The sequence below is a fragment of the Sminthopsis crassicaudata genome, chromosome 1 (genome assembly GCF_048593235.1).
Source record: "Sminthopsis crassicaudata isolate SCR6 chromosome 1, ASM4859323v1, whole genome shotgun sequence".
Lineage (NCBI taxonomy): Eukaryota > Metazoa > Chordata > Mammalia > Dasyuromorphia > Dasyuridae > Sminthopsis > Sminthopsis crassicaudata.
The window spans coordinates 188,630,743-188,655,287 of NC_133617.1; the positions used below are offsets into that span (position 1 = coordinate 188,630,743).

Below are 24,545 nucleotides of genomic sequence, written 5' to 3' on the forward strand. Positions count from 1 at the left end.
CAACTCAGAACTCAGATCAATGGAATGATCAATCACAGGGCCAAAAGACATGTTACCTATCCGTTAGTCAAAAAGTGATGGACTAAACTAGAGGTACAGATAAAACATACATTTTCATTGGTGGTCAATATAATAGATTGTTTTATTTGATTATACTTTGTTACCAGAGAGGGTTTCTACTGAGGAAGTTGTAGGGGAAATGGATGGACTGTGATCCTGAAAATAAAAAAATAAGGAAGAGAAAAAAGAAAAAAAGAAGAAAAGCATCAATGAAACACTACAAAACACAAAATAGAAAACAGACGGAAATTCAGATGGGGAAACAAAGAAAAATATTGTTATTATCATGTTAAATTTAACATTTATTTTTAAAACTATAGATAATATTGCATAATCTCACATACATTTCTTTTCTTTCCCATTCTTTGTACATACTGTTGATATTTATTAAATTCATATTAAGAAAACTTTTAAAAATCTTAATCTTAACTTGGCTCTTTTCAACAATGAGGTGATTTAAGACAGTTCCAAAGTGACAAGGAAACCCCAAAACTCTTAAAATATCCTTGGATTCTGCCTCAGGGACTCTGCCCCACCCCAAGCACAAACAGCTTCCTCCTTATCTAAAAACTCATTGAATTCTATTAAAATTCTAACCCTGGCTAGAACTCAAGCCAGAAGCCAATCTAGGACTCCACCCATGAGCCCCTTCAGATTATCCAAAGCTCCCCTATTATAAAAAGGGCCAAACTGGAACCCACTCTTTGCAGAGATCCCAAACATGGCGTCCTTATTCTGGTCATGTCAGGATTTCTGCCCACTGGAACTGTGGGTATCTCTACTCTCAACTTTACTAACTAAACTTTACTTCCAAAGCCCACAATAAACCTCTTTAATCAATCTAGGTTTTTGGATCTGTAAATTCCTTTACAGAGGACTCTTGCACCACCACTAGACCTCATTTAACTCTGTATTCTTGCACCGAATCCAAAAGGATTGCAGGGGAGCTCTATTTGTACCCCTGCACCCCAAATTTGCCACTAGACCTCAATTAAACCTAATTTCATTTAGGTACCCCAAATCTAGTTCTCATCAAATGGCCTTGTGATGGAAAGAACCATCAGCATCCAGAGAGAAAACTATGGAGACTGAATGTGGATCAAAGCATAGTATTCACCTTTTTTGTGTGTGTGTGGTGGTGGTGATGATGTTTATTTGCTAGGTTGTTTTTTTCTTTTTTTTCTCGTGGTTTTTTTACACCCCCCCCCTTTTGATCTGATTTTTCTTGTACAGCTTAATGAATATGGAAATATGTTTAGAAGAATTACATATGTATAACCTATAGTGGATTGCTTGTTGTTTAGCAAGAAGAGGATGAAAGATGGAGAAAAAATTAGAAGACAAAGTTTTGCAAAGGTGAATACTGAATGTATTTAGAAAAATAAAAAGCTATTGTAAAAATTTTTAAATCTTAACCTTAAATGCCACCTCTTCTATGAAATCTTCCCTAATCTTTTCATTTATAAGTGATCTTTCTCTCTTAATATTGTTTGTGCCTCTCCATAAGACTAATCCTATTTCATATTACTCATTTCTGTTTTCAACCAGACCAAAATTAGCCTCTACCTGTGGGTGGCCATAACTAAAACAGAGCAGGCTAGAGACAGAAAAGTCAGGACACAAACATTAGTTTAATTTATTTCAGAGTGAGGAAAATGATGTTTACAAATGGAAGCTCCCCCTCCTAAGAAGGGCTTGACATGATGGACCAAAGGCAGGTCTATACCACAAATGGGTTAGATTTTGACAAAATCATTTTTAGGTCTTATGTTCCCATGGGCCCTGTGGGAACAGTATTATCTCAAGTTTTGGGGGTCATGACCACAGTGTGGGGGCACAGAACCAGAATTTTGTGATGGGAACAGGAGAATAATAAAAAAGAGACAAGTATATACCAAGAGATATTGCTCAGGGGAGTTATACTGGGGAAGCATGTCCCAGGTGTCATTGCTAATCATTGTTTGAAAAGGACTGGGGGTTGGGGGACCAAGAATGTCCAAGTGAGAAAATGCCAACACATGCTTGAATCAGGACCTTAGTGGTTAGATACATGACAAAAGAGGAGAGGGGAAAAAAAAAAACCTGGACAGAAGATACAACCCTTGTCCAGATACTTGGTACAGTTGTCTCATGTGGATGTTAGTTGCTTCTGGGTCTGTCCACTCAGAAGCAGGGGCTTTCTGCAGATCATCCAGTTTCCCAGCCACACAGGATTAGGTTTAAACAATATAATAAAGTCTCTTCTCACAATTCTCATAAATGTATAATTACATTAAATCAGATACAGATCAAAATTACTTAAAGGACCCACCAAAGTAACCAAGAAAACTTAAACATTAATATCAAGTCCCACTGAACATTCTTTTAGCCTATGGTGGGATAGAAAACCTAAAAGTCTCCTGATTTGCAGAAGCTGGAGTTAAGCAGGCAGAAACTATTGGTTAAGGAAACAGAAAAATTAGAAAGGATAGTCGCAGATGTTTCCTGTAATTATCTGGTCCTTACCTATCTTTTCTTGAACAATATGCTCTATTTTCAGGAAAACTCTAAAAGAACTTTGTTTCTCTGGTTCCACATTTAGAAATTTTGACCTAATCTAACCCAATCACTTAAATCTGGTTTTCTAATTTGAAACTTTAGAGTATTTCAGTTAATATATCATGTTATCTCTATCCTTAACTAAATCCTGTACTTGATACAATGGTTGACAAAATTTACTTGTAGATCAGTCTGATTCTAGTGCTTTTTCTTAGGAAGCTCATTTATGGTCTTTTCTTCTACCTTTTAAAATTATCAGACAGATACTCAAAAATAGGAAAATAATTTCACATTCTTTACCATTAGCAATGCAAATTATGTGAAAAATTCAACTAATCCTTAATTAACAAAACCTTAGAACATATTACCAACATATACTGAAAGCTTGAATTTCTATGATTGATAAATCTGGAAGCTAATCATATCCATCTATATATAGTTCTTAAACAGTCCATTTCTGTTGCTTTTCTCATATTATTCTCATAGTCCAGTCCAATAGTTCCCAGCTTTTTAGAAAGATAAGGAAAAACTTCCCAGACAATATTGATTCTTGAAAAGTTTCATAACTCAGCTTCCTGGAGAGAGGATATGGGAATGCTAGGCACGATCAAGCTTATGACAGACTCTCAAGCAACTCCAATTTCTAGAGTTCTGAAACAAGCCTTTTAATGAGAGGAAACGTTCCTGGGCAGCTCCAGGAAACTATTATATGATCCTATGAAATACTATGCATGATTTTTAACAAATAAATATTAAATTTAACACAATAGTAATAATATTTCCCTGCTTGTCTGTATCCTCATCTGAACTTTCATTTGTTTTCTTCTGTGTGTTTTGTCGTGTTTGTCTTCTCTTGGAGAGAAGAGGCTCTTGTCCATAGCCTTGCAGTCAGATGAGCAACAAAATAATGGGCAAATATGTGAAAATGAAAGAGGAGGACTCTGCTCTCTGCAATTATCAAGAATTAATTAAACAGTGTGAATTTGATGAGTGAAAAAGTTTCTTAGCAACCCCAAGCTGGTTTTTCTTTCTAAGAGGACTTCAAGCCCTTAGGATAGATAGTGCCATGAGATTATGGGAATGTATATTTCCCTGGTATGAAAGTGGGAGTAAATGGAATGCAAAGGGTTGTGGAGGTCAAAGAGGTGCCTCCTTAGCAACCTCCAGTTTGTTCTCTTTCAGAGGGAAACTACAGGAAAGTAATGTCTAGGAATCCCCCCATTTCTGTCTAGGTACTGGGCCCAAATACTCTCTGTAGACAGCTAAGTCCCATGCTCCTTCCAAGTCTTACTCCAATGCTACTTTTCCAATGATTACTCCAATTGCAAAGTGAAGGTTTTCAAAAGTTATTTCAGTGGAATGTGAGTTCTGGCAATTTGTAACTTTCTGAAAAAAAGTTTGTTAGCCAAATTCTGGCAACAGCCTATGGATGCTTTCTAAAGACCAGACTAACTATATCAAGAAACTTGTAATCAGTAGATTGTCCATTCAATAATGAAGTTTTTTTCGGCCATTGCATCCATGAAGAAGAATAAGGAGAAAGAGAAGGAGGAGGAGAAAAAGATGGAAGAAGAAAAGGAGAAGAAGCAGGAAGAGGAGGAGGAGGAGAAAGAAGAAGATTTTCTTTAAGATTTTCCTGTTTTCAGGAAGGTAAATTTTTCTTGGTGGGAAAGAGCTAAAGAGTGCTTTTATATCCAAACAAAAAATAGCATATCAAAATTGTAAGTATATACATGTGTATATTTAAGTAACAAACAATATAAATTAACATAAATTTTAAAAAACAATGGAAAAAATTAAAATATTTATCTAAAATGAAAGTAGAACATAGGGAGACATAGCTTAACTATGTTTCATGTGCAAAAAAGGTAAGGATCTTAGTTGGCTTCAAGTTCAATGACTCAATGGTGACTGCTAAAAGAACTAATCTTAGCTTTCAATAATAGAAATATATTGTTCAAACAAAGGACATGATATTGCCCTTGAACTTCACAATGATGGAAAATCAGGAACATTTTATTAAATTGTATAAGCCACATTTTAAGATAAATACAGAAACACTCATGCACTGGATACAACTGGAGAATGTCTGCTCTATAGATGGCTTCTCCCTAAATTCTCCAAAACTGATAAGCTCTCAATATCTCCTACTGGCTCTGCTGCTAGCTGCCATAGTCAACATGGGAAGAGAAAAGATAACCTTGGCCCACTTGCCACTTCCTAAAAACACAAAGCTGTTCCCAGCATGGACTGATTCAAATCTATTCTCAAACCATTTGTTTGTCTTTTAGGGTCACCTGAGGACGTGTCTAGTATTTGGCCCAACCAATGACCAGACTCCCTTTTCAATCAGATAATTTTTTTTCATGCTTCAGTAAAGGGACCACCATTGAGTAGCTACATATTTCCAGTTAATAACCTTGTTCAATCTGTTTTTTTTCTTTCTGGGATTACGTTCAGGGACTTCCAGGATGAGGAGCTGGACCAACTCCCTGACAAAAGAGTCAATTTTTATTCAATAAAAAAGAACTTAATAGCATTTATGAACTATATTTTAAGAGAATGAGCTCATCATCATTTCACCTGTTCAAGGAGAGGCTAGATAACAAATTATGTGTCAGAGATACAGGGAAAGAGATTCCTTTACTGCAGAGAAGGTAGAGAATGTCCAATGTGGCTTCAACTCTCTTTCTTTAATTGGCACAATTCATCATGAAAAACATGAATTTTAAAAATGCATGTGGACCTTAAAAACTTTTTTTTAAAAATCTACTATATATAAATTTAATTTGATATGAAAACAAGGAAAAAATTGTGGGAAGAAGATCAAGAAAAATAAAAAATATTAAAGAGGTCAAACTTTATCACCTCACTTTTGTCTAAGCAGCTTATGTGTAAAGTAAAATATCTTTGGCTGACAAACCAAAGATAATCTGAAAGAGGAATCTATGGTAATAGCAATCATTAACATTTTGGTGCTTTAAGACCATTCAATGAAGGGTCTTAAATAGCAGAATTACAGTTGAATGTGTTTGTGAAACGGATATTCACCAGCAGAGTTTTTAGGAATAACAATCCCTAACTTGAATACTTTAGTCTACCAAAGAGAAAATTATTTAAAATATAGTTTAATGAACAGGGTGATTGTTCTGTTGAAAATCTAAGCAAACATAATTACTGTCCAGTTTTACAACCACTGAAATATAAATCTTGTAAATGAATTGTATAACAGAACCTCTGAAAATGTAATGAAATGCTAATTTGCATATTAGTATGAAGTATAAACCGAAGGCAAACATCAAGATGTCACTAATACAATATCGACTTCTAATCATAACTGACATTATTCAATAAAAACAATATCATTGTGCCTCACTAAAAAAAAACTCAATGTTCCCCAAACCAAACTTATAAACAGTCAAACTAACAGGAATTTTCCTTTCCATTAACCAAGGGAAAACACGTGTTAAACGACTCAAATCCTAATATTGGAAGAGGGAATGTGAAGAAATGTGGTGCTTTTTAAAAAATTCAACAGATCCTGACCTCTTTTCTTTGGGTTTTCAGTATAGTAGAAAGAGGATCTTCCAAATTTCCTCAAGTAATCTTTACAAATATCTGGTCCATAAGGCTGTTTAAAGGCTGAAGCCATGGCTGAAAATACCTATAACAGCACTCTGGCACATTTTAAGTACTTAAAATAACATATTTTTACTAAACTAGCAGGAAAGATTTGTCTAATCCTGTGTCCTCCAAGCCCCAGACTGGTTGGCCAGACCCATAGCCACTGCTTGGGAGCTAGTATAGATGAATATCTTCTCTGCCCCATCCCTCAAAGCTTTCTCATATACCAGCCATGTAACCTGGAGCTTAGTTATCTGGAAGGATTTGCCAATACCTGGACTCATTCATTATCTTGTTACCATATTAGTGTTTACTGAAGTCCACTTGTGTATGTACACTCTGGTAGTAAATGGACCCATCAGACAACCAGAAAAAAAATGGCATTTCTCAAGAACCAGGTGGGTCCTTAGAGGTTAGAGGCAAGATTATAGAGTTTATACTGGAGGCCTCATTCCCTGGCCTAGTTACTACCCATTTATGAAGAGCACTAATACTAGAGGGACCTAAGTGAGCATGACTTCTAATATATTTCCATTTATCAACAGAAGCATCATATATACTTTACTTATCTTGCTAAAAGAGATCATTTTGCATTAGCCAACTTATAATAGATAACTCTGGACAAAAGGTCATTGTATGATACTCTGTCACCTAAACAGTAGTCACTAGGACCAGAAAGAGGCAACCAAATGCTTTTCAAAACAATATATTGAGTGGCGGCCTCTTTAGTGTCTACCAAAATCTCTCCCTCATTTCATCTTTATTCACATAGATCTCAGAAACATGGATCTTGAAAAGGGGAGACTGCTGGACAATCCTCTTTTCATTTTTTTGGGCTGTAACCTGTTCTGGATCCCACTTGAAAGACACTGACTTGTAGTTGATTAAGTGAATGGGGACCAATAGGAGGGAAATGTGGATTTTCCAAAATCTAAAGAGTCTAATATGACCCTGGGCTTCTTTCTTAAATTGTAGGGAACCAAGTGTCAGTAATTTATTCCAGACTGTGCCTGGAATCCTCTGAGCTTTTTCCCTCCACTGCATTTCAGTGACAGTTAGCTGGATCTTGAATTTCCTAAGGATTAAATTCCTACCTCTTGTCTTCCAAATGGGCCAACATCTAATCTATTGCCTTTGCCACTGTAGTTTCATCTGACTAATCAAGATTTTATCACCAACATAATGGGGCACACTAATAACCCCACGAAGGGAGGCCTCTTTCAGTTCTCTGGCTACCATAATAATGTGGCAATATATAGGAGAATGCAGGTAGTCCTAGGGAAGGATAGTGCTTCAATGACCTTCTTTTCTTTCTTTTCTACTTCCTTTTTTTGTGGAGGGGAGAGGGGAAGGAGGCAACCATATTCCTACCTTCTTTAGAAAAACAGTCTTTTAGTTTAAAAAAAAAGTTAAAACAAAATAATTCCTCACATTGCCCAGGTCCAAAAATGTATATCTCCTTAAGTACCTTGAATTCATCACCTCTCTGTCAGGAGGTGGGCAGCATGCTTTCTCACAGATAATATATATAACATCGTTCCTATGGAATTAAATAACAACCTGGCACTGCAGTATTTTAAGGCACCAATTAACATCACTAGTCAGGGTATGCCCATCATTTATTCTTCTTTTTTTGTTCCTCCCTCACAGATTATATTGGGTGTCCCAAAAGTCTTAAAGTAGTTCTAAGCTTTAAAACTAACTGAAATATTAAGACTTCGGAGATACCCTCTATATGCCTGTCACTATCTTAGGGTGAACCTTTGGCATCCCGAGTGAACAAATCACTGCTAACACAGCCTTCCATCAAGGGAAGAACATAATTTGTTCTCCTCTGCTGGCCCAGTGGGTTCCAACTCATAAGGACCCACCTGGCTCTTGAGTTTATCTGATTGTTCCATTTATTACCAGAAAGACATACCCTACTGAACTTCTACAGCCATTCGTCTTATAACAGGAGATACAATACTGAGTACAGATATTGGTAAGTCCTTCCAGATGATTAAGCTCCAGTTTACATGGCTAGCTTATACAGGAGCTCTGAGGGATGGGGCAGAGAAATATTAATCTATTTAGCTCCTGGATAGTAGACATGGGTCTGACCAAACAATCCGTAGCCTAGAGAACACAGAATTGGACAACTCTTGCTTGAAAAGAACCCTGGCAATTGTCTTCTTCAATACTTCATTTTATATATGAGCAGGCTAGAGAGAAGTGACTTGTCTAAAGTCACACAGGTCACACAAGTCAAGATTGGTAGTTCTTACTTCCATCTTTAGTACGTACACACACACACACACACACACACACACACACACACACACACACACACACACCCCAAACCTTAAATTGGTTAAAATCTAAGTGTTCTTTCCAGTGTATAGACTACGCTGCCTCTCTATAGTAAGCTGAAAAACACGAATGCAACTGAAGACCAAACAAGTCTCTGCTGGGTTTAGAAGCCCACAGGTCAAAAGGGTTCTTAATGATATACCCAAAAATTGTAGGAAATAATTGCTGCCTACTCCTGTGTTCTACTTTATCTACCATATTCATATGGATATTTCTGGCTAAAGCATATCTAGCACCTGCCTCTTGGAGTTGTTGTGAGAACCAATGAAATAATGAAATAACTTATGCAAAGTGCTACATAAATACTAGCTATTATTAGTTAACTATATCATATTATAATGTAACTATGTTAACTATAGTTAAAATATATTACTAGGATAGCTAATCAGAGACCTCCAAGTCTTTATAAAACACTACAGTAATACTCAATCACTTATCTAAACTTTCCAAATCTTCCAGAGTGACCTACTTGCTAAAAACCAATTATTCAGATTGTTGAGGTTCTGATCTGTGTAGGAAAAGACAGTAAGAGTTAAAACAACAGCCTTCCTCACTTCAAAGCAGATCCTCTATCTATTATGTCATATTATCTCTCCATAAAAAGTAGCTATATGGCATGGTGAATAGAGTGTAGAACTTGAAGTCAGGACTCATCTTTCTGAATTCAAATCTGGCCTTAAACAACAAAAAAACTCTCCATAAAGTAGCATAATAAAAAATAGATAATAATAGCTGACATTTATAGGTTGTCTTCACATTTCCAAAGCACTTCATATATCTTATCTTTTCTAGTCAGGTAAACACTATAGTCACATGGCTAGTAAATGTTGAGGAGAGACTTGAACTCAGGCTTCTCAGCCTAAATCCAGCACTCTTTCTCCACTTCCCCATCCCAATACTCTTTCTACATACCACAAGTATGACCATTCATATTTTACATCCGGTGAAACTGAAGATCTGAAAGGAAAACTGACTTATCAAAATCACATAGCTAGTAAGTAAAATAGTCAAACTTGAACCCCAGTCTTTTGATCTCAATTCCAGGACCCTTTCTTCTCCACCTGACTACTTATACAGAATTTGAGATCTACACTGGTGAAATCATTCTAATAAAATCACAGAACCTTATAGTAGGTAAACAAATGCCAGGACTATATTCTAGGGATCCAGAGAAGAAAAAGCTTATGGTGGGCTAGGATAGCTAAGAAAGGCTTTATGGAAAAGAAGGAATTGACCTGAAGGAAGTACAAAGTATTTAGTTTGTGGGAAGAAAAGGAAAGAAGAAATCATTTTTGAGTAGGGGGCAGTAGAAAATTGAGGGCAATAAGGAGATCAACTTAGGCAACCAATATTTATAAAGCTCCTAAAATGCACTAGCATTGTTCTAAGCCTAGAAATCAGCCCCTGCCCCTCAAAGAGTTTGCATTGTCTCAGAGGAGACATGTTCACTAAATTTAGGCAAAATGAATAAAAGGTAATTTGGAGGTGGAAGGAAATAACAGAGAGGCAAGAAAGCATTCGTGTAAAAATAATAAAAATTAAAAAATTAAGGTTGAATGGGCAAGGGATGAGTGTGTGTGTGTGTGTGTGTGTGTGTGTGTGTTTGTGTGGCCAAAGTGGGAAGAGTAGTAATTTATTCATAAGGTCAAAAAGTTTGGACTTGATCCATTCAAGTAATAACATCCCTAGAGGTTTTCATCAAGGGAGTGACATGAAAAAAGCAGCATTCTATGAAGATTAAATGGATAGTGGTATGCTTTGTTTAGTGGGTGCAGGAAGAGTAACACTGAGGAATCAATTAGGAAATAAGCACAGTAATGTAGACAAGGGGGTGACAAGGGATCAAACCTATGCAGTGAAGTGAAATGGATGGAAAAAGATGAGTTTGTGAGTCATTTTTGGAAAGAAGCGACAGCACGTTTTGGGAATAATCATTGAAATGAAAGCAAGGGAAAAGTCAAAGTTGCATAGATTTCAAGTGAAAATTTTCAGCTTGCATTTTTCAATTTAAAATTTAAAGATAATGACAATAATAATTAATAATGATAACTCACTTCATAACTCTAAAATTTCCAAAGTGTTTTCCTTATAATAACATTGTCAAGTGGGCAGTACAAATATAGTTACCATTTTCTAGAGAAGGGTTAATTATTTAGTTTATCTGTATCAGAGTCTCAATACTATAAAACATCAGGATTATAAAATGTTGTTTTCACATTAAGAAGGAAATAGCTGAAAGATGAAACCTTACATTTGTACCCTTCGCCTTCAAATGGACTGGCAGTTCTGGGAAATGCTTAGCTTTCTATCATCTCAGCACTTTTATTTCTCAATAAACTCACTTTAAATTCTCCCTATCTAAATACATAAAATCTATAGATAGAATATTGACTTTGGCTGAGTGGATGCTTTGTTCTTTGCTACATCCAGTATTATGTTTGAGCCAGAAGCTCAAAGACATAAGAGGAAAAGCTATCACAGAGAAAACCCTTGCAAAAAATGGTTATAAACCAGATCTTAAACTATATTATAAAGCAGTGATCATCAAAACCATTTGGTACTAGCTAAGAAATAGAGTGGTGGATCAGTGGAATAAGTTAGGTTTACAACACCCTAATAGTCAATGACTATAGTAATCTAGTATTTGATAAATCCAACCCCAGCTTCTGGGATAAGAACTTACACTGCAAAATAGTATGGCAGAAACTATGCACTAACCAACATCTAACACCCTATACCAAGATAAGATGGGTTTATGATTTAAACATAAAGAATGATATTATAATATGATATCATAAGCAAATTAAGAACAAAGTTAGTCTACTTCTCAGATCTGTGGAAAAAGAAAGAATATTTGGCCAAAAATAAACTGGAGTACATTATAAAATGCAAAATAGAGTTGATTATAAGAATATAAGCCATTCTCTAATTGATAAATGGTCAAAGGATATGAACAGACAATTTTCAGATGAAGAAATTGATATCATTTCTAGTCATATGAAAAGATGCTCTAAATCAATATTGATCAAAGAAATGCAAATTAAGACAACTCTGAGGTACCACTTCATGTAATATTCTCTGGTTCAGTTTTCTTGGGGTCTCTGGAAGCAGCCTTCTTTTCAGTTCAGTAATCATCACAAGAACAGCCAGGTGTTCAAGTCCAAATCCTTTATTATCTCCTTCCTGGGTCTGGGCAGCTTTCTGGAGAGCCTTTCAGACTGGCCTTGGTCTCAGTGGAGAAATGCAGGAGGATAGGCCAGCCACTAGGAGCCTGAATGAGGATCAAATGAATCTCTCTCCTTGGTTCTGCGAGCTTGAGCTCCCGCCTGTCTTCTTGCCCTCTCTCTGAACCTAGCTGAGGCTCCTAGCTTATATGCTCTAACTGAGTATAAACCAATCATTATATCACTAGGAAACCATTATTTGTTGTAGGATTAAATCAATCATACTGAACTTAGAGAACTATTAAACATCATGCTAAACTAGATAACCACTGTCTCATCAATTCCACTTAGTCCCTTGTAAAGATCCTTGTTTCAAGTTCTGGCCCATAACAACTTCACACCTCTCAAATTGCCTAAATGACAGAAAAAGATAAAGATGAATATTGGAGGGGATGTGTAAAAACTAGGACACTAATTAATACATTGTTGGTGGAATTATGAACTGATCCAACCATTCTGGAGAGCAATTTGGAACTATACTCAAAAAGTTATCAAACTGAGCATTCCCTTTGATCCAGCAGTGTTACTATTGGGCTTATATTCCAAAGAGATCTTAAAGAAGGGAAATGTACAAGAATGTTTGTGGCAGCCCTCTTTGTAGTGGCCAGAAACTGGAAACTGAGTGGATGCCTATCAATTGGAGAATGTCTGAATAAATTGGGGTATATGAATGCTATGGAATATTATTGTTCTGTAAGAAATGACCAGCAGGATGACTTCACAGAGACCTGGAGAGATTTACATGAACTGATGCTGAGTGAAATGAGCAGAACCAGGAGATTATTATATATGGCAACAAGACGACTACATGATGATCAATTCTGATGGATGTGGCTCTCTTCAACAGTGAGATGATACAAACCAGTTCCAATGACCTTGTGATAGATAGAGCCATCTACACTCAGAGAGAAAACTGTCAGAACTGAGTGTGGACCACAACATAGCTCTGTTGTTGTTTGCTTGCATTTTGTTTTCTTTCTTATTTTTTCCCTTTTTGATCTGATTTTTCTTGTGTAGCATAATAGTTGTATAAATATGTATACACATATTCAATTTAACATATATTTTTTACCATTTTAACATATTGGATTACTTGTCATCTAGGGAAGGGAGTGGGAGTAAAGGGGAGGAATTTGAATCACAAGGTTTTACAAGGATTAATGTTGAAAAATTATCCATGTATATGTTTTGAAAATAAAAATCTTTAATAAAAAAATTTTTTTGTAAAAACAAAATCAATGCAGACAAGATTAGAAGGGAAGCAGAAAATTGGGGGAAATTTTTTACATACAAGAGTTCTGATTCTGATAAAGGCCTCATTTTTAAAATATAGAGAAAACTGAGTCAAATTTGTAAAAATATAAGCTATTCCCCAATTGATAAATGATCAAAAGATATGAACAGACACTTTTCAGATGAAATTAAAATAATTTATAGTCATATGAAAAATGCTCTAAATCACTATTGATTATAGAAATGCAAATTAAGACAACTGAGAGATCACTATATACCGTTCAGATTGACTAAGATGACAGGAAAAGATTACAAATGTCAATATGGAATATGGGAAAATAGGATATTAATACATTGTTGGTGGAATTATGAACTGATACAACCATTCTAGAGAGCAATCTGGAACTATGCCCAAAAGGCTATGAAACTGTGCATATCCTTTGACCTAGTAGTGTCTCTCCTAGGCCTGTATCCCAAAGAGATCATAAAAAAGGGAAAAAGACTCATATGTGCTAAAATGTTTGTAACAAGGGTTAAGTGACTTGCCCAGGGTCACACAGCTAGGCAGTGTTAAGTGTCTGAGACCAGATTTGAACTCCAGTCCTACTGAACTCTAGGGTGGTGCTCTATCCACTGTACCACCTAGCTGCTCCTGTAGCAGCCCTTTTTGCAGTAGCATGGAACTGGAAATTAACTGGATGCCCATCAGGAGAATGGCTGAGTAAATTATAGTATATGAATGTAATGGAATATTATATTGTTCTGTAAAAAAAGACCAGCAGGATGATTTCAGAGAGTCCCGAAGAAAATTACATGAACTGATGCTATGTGAAGTGAACAGAACCAAGAGAACATTGTACACAATAAGATTATATCATATAATTAATTCTGATGGACATGGCTCTTTTCAACAATGAGGCGATTCAGATCAGTTCCAATGGACTTGTGATGGAGACAGCCATTTGCATCAAGAGAGAGGAATGTGGGGAATGATTGTGGATCACAACATAGTATTTTCACTTTTTTGTTGTTTGCTTGCTTTTTGTTTTCTCTTTTTTTTCCTTTTTGATCTGACTTCTTGTGCAGCATGATAATTGCAGAACTATGTATAGAAGAATTGCACATGTTTAACATATATTGGATTACTTTCTGTATGAGAAAAAAATTTGGAACACAAGGTTTTGCAAAGATGAATGTTGAAAACAATCTATGCATGTATTCTGAAAATAAAAAGCTAAAAAAATAGTTTGTAAGCTTGAACTTAGCAAACTGTACATTAAACTTCTTTGGATGATTAGGGGGAAAAGGGAGTGATACATACAGATGTTAAGAAATGTGAATTTTTTTCACCCAAAATGTCTACCAATAATAATTAGACCTGAAATTAGCAAAGGATTCATAAACTTTTCAAAATATTTTAAATATTATATTCCTGATTTCTTATCAATAGCCAGAGAGTTCTCACCCAAAAATAGAACTCCCTGACATCGGGCAATGAAATTATTGTTGGCTTACCCGAAATAATATAAGAGAAATGAGGGAAAGAAAACTGAATTGGTAGACTGATCTTCTTGATGACAAAGCAATAAATGGATAATTTTTTAAAATGTTCTATAGTTTTTTTTCCCATTGAATTGAATGCAAAAATCCCACAGAACATATTTTTGAAGAGGTTGTTTTCACATTCAGAACCTATCCCTGGTATTCTACAGATAAAGATCATGTAGCATATACACAGATTCTAAACACTTCACATCCTTAAGAGAAAATGAAAATGTTTCAGAGTTGCTTTTCATGTCCCTAGAGTGAGACCAAAAACATTCTGCCTTTTCCTATACTAAAGCATGTCCTGAGAAATCTTCCACTGTCCCTCCTTAATATTTCCTTTTTTACTGGTAACTGGAAGTAACCATTAACAGGAAAACAATTTGTGATTTACACCATATTTATTCTGAAAACTTTTACCTACCAGCCTTTCAGATATCCAGTACCCTAGAAACAGATGACTTAGGATATAAGCTATTCAGGACAAGATTGCTTTGCATTAGTTTTTGCATCTCCAGCACCCTGGACAATGCTTGGCACCAAACAATCACTTAAATGCTAGTTAAATTGAATTATCACTTTATAGATTCAAAACCAATAATGGTTGTCATTATCACTGCAATAATCCTCAGAATCATCACCAAGGGTGCTCTCCAAAAAAGATTAAGAATGAACAGAATTGCAAAGGGGATTTTTTGTAATTATGGGATAGGCCCACTGGTCTCAGAAATACCCTCAAACTGAAGTTCTATGAATTTGCAAGTCCATGAATTTTTCAATAAAAAATCAATAAAAGGACAGAAATTGATTATGAATTTTTGGAGGTTTAAATTCCATATAAATAAAAATTCCACCAGCCCCCCCCCCCCCCCCAGGAAGAAATATTAAAGATCACCATCAGTTCCTCCTCATGAAAGGAAGAATGATGGAGAAAAACCCACTAACTTCTTGATGCCTACTTTCTAATGCTTTTATTCCTTACCTAAGGAACTTTGTACAATCAGTATTAAAAAAGACTTATCTAGTACAATTATGTCTGGAAAATTCCCTCTACAGCATACCTAACAAATGATCACCCAGTCTTTACTTATAGACTTCCAGTTCTGAATAAGCCATTATTTTTCCAGGGTAGCCCAATGTACTTTGGGATAGCTGTACTTGTTTCCCCTTAAATCAAGGCCAAGCATACCTCTTTCTAATTTTCACCCATTTCCCCTGTCCTCTTCCCTCAGTGACCTGGTTCTTCTGAATCTCTATTAGTCTTCATGCTAACCTTTACAACTACTTAAAGGTAACATATAAACTATACCAAAATCTTCTCTTCTTTAGACTAAACATCGCCAGTTTCTTCAAATTCTCGTTAAATATAATTAAATTAAATTAAATATAATGATCATGGTATCCTTCAGTATCTTTGTTGCCTTTTTTTAATATTCTCCGATTTATCAAGGTCCTCCCTATAACGTGCCCCTAAAAATGGAATTTGATCAGGGCAGAGTACAAGGAGACCATCATCTCTTTATTCTTAGCCCCTATACTTCTTAATGTGTCCTAAATCACTGGAGCTTTCTTGGCTGCTATACCATACCATTAAAAACTTCTAGTGGGGAGAAAAGGAATAACCATTTATATATTACCTACAATGTACCAGGCAGTGTGCTAAGCACTTTACAACTATTTCATTTGATCCTAACAAAAACAAATTAGATACCATTAGCCTAGCTAGGTGGTACAATGGATAGATTGCTGCACCTTAAGTCATGAAGTCTCAAATTTCTAAGTTCAAACCTGGACTCTGATACTTACTAGCAGTGTTTGACTCAGTTTCCTCACCTGTAAAATGAGCTAGATAAGAAGATGGAACACCACTCCAGTATCTCTGCTAAGAAAACCCCATTCTATTCTATAGTTGAAGAAACTGAAACAAACAGAAGTTAAGTGAGTTGCTCAGTTATACTACTATCAAGTATTTCAAGTTGGGTTTGTATTGAGGTTTTCCTAACTTGCAGGCCCAACACAATCTACTATACTACCCAACTATCTCTTCAAGTCCATTACATCCCCAGCCATTTTTTTCCAGATGAACTGCTATCTAAATTTGCTTTTGCACTTAGGTACCTGAACTTGGAGCTAAGTGGAAGGAAACTGGAGGTGCTGATTCTCTCTGAAACATAAAGAAAAAGACAGAGAGAAGAAGAGGGTTCCTGAAAGCAGAATCCTGATCTATCCATGAGATCAGTACTATGAAGCTTTTTTTGTGGAATATGTTGGCAAGAATAAATGCTGGCTACTGTAACTCTTCACAAAATATATGATATGTGCCAAGTGACAAAATTAAAAATGTATAAGAATGCACATGTTCTATGTGACTCCAACATCACTTAAGGGCTTTAATTTTATATTCAGTCCCTTCTCCAAAATGTATTTTCATAAAAAGAAAGCAACTGAGAGTAAGAGAACAAATGAAATAATGAATGCTTTGTACAAGGAAGAATAACCATCATTTCAATGTCAGAAACCCAAAATCCATATTATCAAAGGAATCCTTTCTTATCCTGATGCTACTCACCAAAGCTGGCATGTGTACATATACATACATACATGCATAACATAAATGCATACATATATATACACATACACACACATATATATAATTATAATAAAAAGCTGCAAGGGATCTTATGATCAACAAATATTGCAACAAATATTGCAATCATCAATATCTAGAAGTACTTCATATCCATCATCTGATTTCAACAGGGAATGTTATTAAGAACTTGCTTTGTACCAGATAAAGAGTTAGATGCTATCGTTACAAAGACAAAAATAAAACAATCTCTCCCCTCAACGACCTCATGTTTATCTTAGAGGATATATTATATACACAAGTAATGGATTTTTTTTTTACTTCTTTCCTCAATTCTTCATGTCAAAGAAGTGCAGCTTCCACAGACCTAAATGTGGCAAGAAGCAGCACTGGGTAATTTAAATAATGTCTCCCAAAAAAACTTGGGAAAAAACTGAATTGAAACTGGGCTGCTTTAGGAAGTTTTGAGCCTCTGGGGAAAGGACCCTTGGTCATATAACATACTGCCTGGGATGCCTGGAGCAAAAATATGTTAGGTTTTGGAATAATCATATTCCAATTCATAATGGTAACAGATACTTTCTAGGAAATGAAAGTGGTAGAAGTTCCTTGACTCCAGAGTAAAGTTTTGTGAGGTCAGAGGTGTGGGGAAAAGCAGCACAACAGACCGGCCATGTTTGGTGACATGTCTGAGCTATAAATTCAGGGAGAACTGTGTCTCCTGACAATACAGGGAAACTTGACCCCCTTTTGTGGTTTGGATCACCACAAAGAAGCTCTGAAAAATGTTAGTGATAAAGGGAAGTAATGCCAGTGTCATCTGTTGGGAACTATGTAGAGATGCATAAGAGAGCAACATCCAGAGGCATCATTACCAGCTATTTTAGCACCTGGTGCAAATACCAAAAAAAAAAAAAAAAAAAAAAAAAAAAAAACAACCACATTAGGACAGGATAACCAGCAGGAAAATACACTCAAATAAACTTTTTAAAGACAAATTCAACTAAGGAGGGCAACCGGGAGGCTCTAAGGACAAAAGATAAGATATCTTCGGAAGAAATTTCAACCTCAGGGCATTGCTTCAAAGGAAGGCAGAGATTCAGAAGAACCAGGTCACTGAGGTTGCTGCTGGGAGGGGGGACTATGGGGGAAGAAAAAAAGGTAGAAACAGACTAGAGAAGAACTCCCTTGTGAGAGAGGAATTGTATCATAAAGCAGCTTAATTTTTTAGAGTATTCAATGTCAAAAAAAATTAATTAAATTCCACCATTTTTACCCTGACATGGAAATAAAAATGGAGGGAGATGGCATAGAAATCACCATCCACTAGGCATTCATAAAAATTGAGCCTACTTTAAAGTATGGACTTTTTAAAGGTTTTAAACAGGTTGTTCAGATTAATTTCCTTACCTAAGCAAGAACTGACTTCCCCACCTCACTCCCATTTTAAATGTAATCGATATTATATGTAGTAAATGCACCTGTATTAATTAACATTCTAGGAACCAACCAATTTACACATTTAAGATGATCTGATATCCAGATTGTGTTAAGAACAAGCTTTGGGCACAATTAATAAATGATACTGATGGCGTCAGGCTTTATATTTAAAGAAATTTAAATTGCAGATTTTCCTTTAATTGAAACAAAAATGTTTATGGGTAAATTATGAATGTTTAAATAACAAGCTCATCTTTTTAAAAGTTTACAACACAATTATAGATATTATGCTTTGTACGGGTGTCATATTATCTTTAATTCTAGCTGAGACTATACTAAGCTGTACCCATTTTTATGAAAGTATGTCACTTTCATAGTTATGAGTTGCAATGATGAATATTTATAACATCTTTTTACCCCAGGAAGTCCTAGGATGCTGAGTTTGCCTGCTCTTTTTTCTACATGCATGTCTTATCTTTCCAGTTTTAATCTGAATTAATACTTTCAATGTGCTTACTTTCTTTAATCAAAACACAAGTTTAAAATAATAATCACAAGAACAGTTCTGGATGCCAGATATGCCTCTCCAGTTTCTCCTCTGGTTCTGCTCTTCTATACAACAGGTTGCAAATATTTTCAACAATTATGCATCCAGACTCAAAACAAAGATAGAAGCAAATGCCTTTCCCTTTAATAGCAAACATAAAATCCTTTCTATTTTTCTTTTTTTTATAATAAATTTTCTTTAATAATAAAATACTTATCTGAAAATACATATTTGGTAGATTCAATTATTTTTCGGTGGATCCTGCTTATAACCTTCTTATTCTTGTTCTGAATTTGTATTTCTCACAACGCCCATGTTGTAGAGCCATTCAATGAAACAGATGATCATTATACATAAATACTTGTGATCATATTTTTCCTTCTTTACCATTAAGTGAATTACAAATTCACAAAAAAAAAAAAAAAAAAAAAAAAGAATGGTGTCTCCTCTTTTCAGATTAATGTCCCAACAGTTTATGAAGTTCACAGGCAGAAAAATTAAAATCTAACAAATCTCTAAGCTACAGCGGGAGCTGAGCTAAAGAGAATGCAATGAAGTGAAGAGTTGCCAAGTGATACTTCAGTGAATCCTTGATTCCATCGGTGTGGAAGCTTCCCACACCGACGTCGATCCCCGCGGCTTCCTGACTTCTCAACCAGTGTGACAAGATAAGACAAAGTAAAACAAGAGCATTTAAAAAAACAACAACTAAAATCTAAGGATAAAGAACGCCACGACGTTCTCTCCATTTCCTGGGCTCCACCCCACTCCCAATTATTCTCTCTGCACCAACCAGCGCTTCTACTCGGAGTGGATGTGTCAGGTACCAGAACAACCCACCGCACCTGCTCCCGTCTCCTAGGCTTACACTCCATTTAGCTATTCGGCATCTTTGGAGGAGCCCTCCACTCTCAGGGTTGCGCGTTTTCATGACTTCGTGAGCTCCCCCTGGGGAGGGGTTCCGACCCTGTACCTGAACATCTGGGCTGCTCAATCAGAGGATATTCTTCCTAGTTGGACCCCCAGGCCGGGAAGCGTCATTCTTCGCAGCATCTGATCCTTTCCTTCCTCGTCATCAACTCCCCATTCACTCCCGCGCACAGGTCCGGGCAAGAATTCTAAAGGAGTTAGCAACCCGCGCTTCCTCTTCCCCAGCCTTTCCTTCGGGACGGAAGGCTGCTTTGGCGGGTCCCTGGAGTTTTCCCGCGGTGCTAAAGCAGCGGCAGCTGGCTGCCTTTATCTAGGGCAGGGGGAGCAGCAGCAACAGCCGAGCCGGAGCAGCGTCTGCAGCAGGGGCACCGCCCCACCTCCCCCAGCGCCGGCCACACCAGCTTGGACAACTGGGGAGGGGGGGCTCCGGCGCGCCAAAGGATGCAGTCCGCGCCCTGAACCCCTTAGCCGCGGAAGCTTTAGCAGATGCCGACCTGCGCGCGCGTGATGCAGCCTGGATCGCTGTTACCAAGACGACGAGCACGCCGAGGCTCTCTTTTCTCCCCCCTCCCTCCCTAAGCACACACCCAGTTATACACTGTCTCCAACCCCAGAGAAACAACCACAACACACCAGAACGCGCGCGCACACACGCACATATTCTTGTCTCTCTTCCTGTCTGTCTCTCTCTCTGTCTTCTCTCATCGCTCTCCCTTGTGTCTCTCTCCCTCGTGTCTCTGTCTCTGCCTCTGGTCTCTCCTGCAGATTCGCTTCTGTTATCATCTCTAATTCTGGTCTAAATCATCAATCATCAAATCAATACTAACATTGTTTCTGGAAAAGGTTCTTCTGATGAAAAATGTTATCTACCTCCATAAAGAGAACTGATGAACTCTGAGTACTTTCCTCATTTTATTTTTCTAAACTTTTTGTGACAAGGCTAATATCAAAAAACGTTTTACTTGATTTCACATGACATATTGCTTGCCTTCTCAATGGGGGAGGGAGAAGGCGGGGGAAGGGTTGCAGGAAGGAAGAGAATTTGAAACTCAACATTCCAAAAAAAACTTAAACAATTTTATAAGAAGAAAGAAAAGGTATATCAAATGGTTGTTCTAATATTAAACCTTTCCCCTCTATACTTGTCTCCCTATGAGAATCTCAGCTTCTTCAGGCAAGGACTGTATCTTATTTTTGCTTCTGTAATACTAGCAGCTGAGCAATGTGTCTGGTATCTAATAAACATGTAAATAAATGCATTTTCATTATTTCATATACATACAAAATACACATAAACACCACAATCATGCAAAAAAATGAAAACACACACGCATAAGCACACAAGATATTGGACAAGCAGGGAAGGAGGGAGCACTTGCACTGGAGCTTGTATGTGAGTGGGGAAGTGGACCAGATGGGGTGTAGAGAAGAAAAATGGAAGTCTCTCTATTTGAATTCACTCATATAGTGTTGCACCAGTCTCATTTGATCCCATACAATTGGGGTGGTTGTGGGCACACCTTAAGTCACTGGATGATTAAAAAAAAAAAAAAGGATCTAATGCTTTGTGTCATTTGTCAACAAGACGGAAAACACAAAGTACCAGAGATACAGGTACAGGAAAGAGCACTAGATTTAGAGGAAAATTTAGAGGTGTTTGAATTTCATTTGTGACCTTAAGCAAAAATTTTATATATCAGTGCTGTTTTAGCACCAATTTTTACATTATAGTAAGTGACAATGAAAAATAGATTCAGGTCACAAGTTAAAGAGTAACAAATATTTGTTGGTCAAGGGTAAAACTCATTACAATAATTTAGTATGGAAAAGTGATGGACAAATTCTTCTACAGTAAAATGGTACTGATTTCCTTCCCATTTCTATGCTTCCCACTGAATTGTGAAAGGTTCAAAGTGCACAAACACTTTCAACATCATAGAGTGGGAGGAAAAGATAGAGAAGGCAATAGCCCCTAAACTCAAAAAAAAATTTTTAACAATGGATGAAGTACTGGACTTGGAGTTCTCCCAGGTTCTTAGTAGCTGTGTGACCTGAGCAAGTCACGTAACTTTTCTCAGGCTCAGTTTCCCCATCTGTACAATGAAAATAATACAAGTACTTGTTTTGCAGTCAAGCAATGATTGCTAATAGAAGCAGATAGATGGCTCAATGGATAGAGCACTAGACTTGGAATCAGAAAGACCAAGTTCAAATCTGACCTTACTAGCTATGTGACCTTGGGCATATCATTTAATCTTGCTTGCCTCAGTTTCCCCATCTATAAAATGAGCTGGAAAAGGAAAGAGCAAGCCACTTCAGTACCTTTGCCAAGATAATCCCATAATCCATGGGGTCACAGAGTTAGACATGACTAAACAATCACAAAAGTGATTATTCTAAGATTTACATTATCTCCAACTGATCAACCATATGATAAATGTAGTTAATAAAATTCTTTAAAAAAAAAAAAAGACAAAAGAAACAAGTTTGGCTTTATTGCAAAGGCTCTATAACAATTTAATTCAACAAACATTAATTCAGCATAAGGTACTTGGGGAGAAAGACAAAAAAAGATCTTTGTACATAAGCTTATTTTCTGGAAAGAAAATACAACACAATTTGAGGAAAAAAGGAGCATACCTGCTAGGATCTGGAACAGCTTTTTTGAAGATGTCATAGAAGTTAATTCTCAAAGGAAACTAAGGATCTTAAGAGGAGAAAGAACTTTTTAGGAATAGGGGAGGACCTGTCCAAAGGCATTGAAAAGGGAGATGAGAGGTGAAATATTAGGTCTCCTAGGAATATGCCAGTTTAGCTGGTTATGAAAAGTACCTCTGGAAAGCTAGGTAGATTGGGGTGGGCTTAAAGAGCCAAGCTGAGAAATTTTCTATTTTTGTAGCGCTAATAGCCCTTGATCAGCTTTGGCACCCAAAAAAAGTTCCCTAACTTTTGAGGTTTGGGTATTTTCTCTTTTTCTATCAGAAATCTGGCTCCTGAATAAGTGAGTTAGTACTCTACTAAGGTAGGTAGTATTATATGGAATTAAAGAATGCTCTTTTATGAACATTCTGCTCCCAACTGTGCACCAAACTTCTTTTGCCACTTGAAAAACCATGCCAATTGCTGTCTCATCCTAGAACTTGGTTCTGCACTTCCCCTACCTGAAATATCAAATAACCCTTGTGGCCTTCTCATCCTAGGATATCCTTCCATGCTGGCCCTTTTCTTCTCCTGTTGAGTTCTCCCGGAGGCCTCTATTCTGGTTTGTTTCAACCCTTGATCCTGACTTCTTTCCAGACTTCAAAACCATGCCAGGCACCATCTGACTTTTCAGCTCCTTTTCTTGTGCTGACCTTCCCTATCAGAATTAAAACTACTTAAAGGCAGGAACTATCCTTGTATTTGTATCTCCCACACATAATAGATACTCAATAAATGCTTATTTCCTTCCTTTTTTAATCTTTTTTTCACCCCGGTCCATAAAAGGGAAAGATGTTACTGGGGGAAAAAAATTCTTTGCTGCAAGTTTCTCTGGTAAAGGTCTTAATCTAAGATACTTAAGGAACTGATACAAATTTATATAATTTAAGATTAAGAGAAATGATATTCTTACATTAATAAACAAAGTTTTGGTTTTTTTCCGCTTTCTACTTTCTCATTTAGAAATTTACCCATGGATTATACAGGTAGCCTTTAAAGTACAGAATTGACATTATTAATCAGAGAAATGCACATTAAGACAATGATGAGATACCACTGCACACATCTCAGATTGGCTAAAGTGACAGGAAAAGATAATGATATATGTTGGAGGGGATATGGGGAAAACTGGGACACTGATACATTGTTGGTGGAGTTGGGAATGCATCCAACCATTCTGGAGAGCAATTTGGAACTATGCCCAAAAAGTTATCAAACTGTACATACCCTTTGATCCAGCAGTGTTACTACTGGGCTTATATCCCAAAGAGATCTTAAAGAAGGGAAAAGGATCTGTATGTGTAAGAATGTTTGTGGCAGCCCTCTTTGTAGTGGCCAGAAACTAGAAACTACATGGATGCCTATCAATTGGAGAATGGCTAAATAAATTGTGGTATATGAATATTATGGAATATTATTGTTCTGTAAGAAATGACCAGCAGAATGATTTCAGAAAGACCTGGAGAGACTTACATGAACTGATGCTGAGTGAAATAAGCAGAACCAGGAGATCATTACACATTACATCAACAATACTATATGATGATCGGTACTGACGGACCTGGCTCTCTTCAATGATGAGATGAACCAAATCAGTTCCATTTGTTCAAAAATTGTGGTGGCCAGAAACTGGAAACTAAGTACAGGACTGATAAGAGAGAAAACTCAGATCTGTTGAAAAGGTAAGGAAATTTTAGTTTAGGTGAATTGATGGATTCCAGCCCATTGTGTTTCATTTAGACAATTTTGGGGAAAAGTGGATCAT

General features: G+C 36.6%; 1 protein-coding gene across 3 annotated transcripts in view; it reads right to left on the minus strand.

The window, feature by feature from the left end:
• KIAA0319 (KIAA0319 ortholog) overlaps positions 1-20,642 on the minus strand; it is a 122,195-nt gene extending 101,553 nt beyond the window's left edge. Inside the window, exon 1 of one of the 3 annotated variants that reach the window (XM_074272771.1) lies at positions 20,124-20,642. The gene's annotated coding sequence lies outside the window, so the exon portion shown is untranslated. The remainder of the gene's footprint in view (positions 1-20,123) is intronic. The other 2 variants (XM_074272780.1, XM_074272753.1) reach the window with 2 other exon arrangements.
• Positions 20,643-24,545: the final 3,903 nt, after the last annotated feature.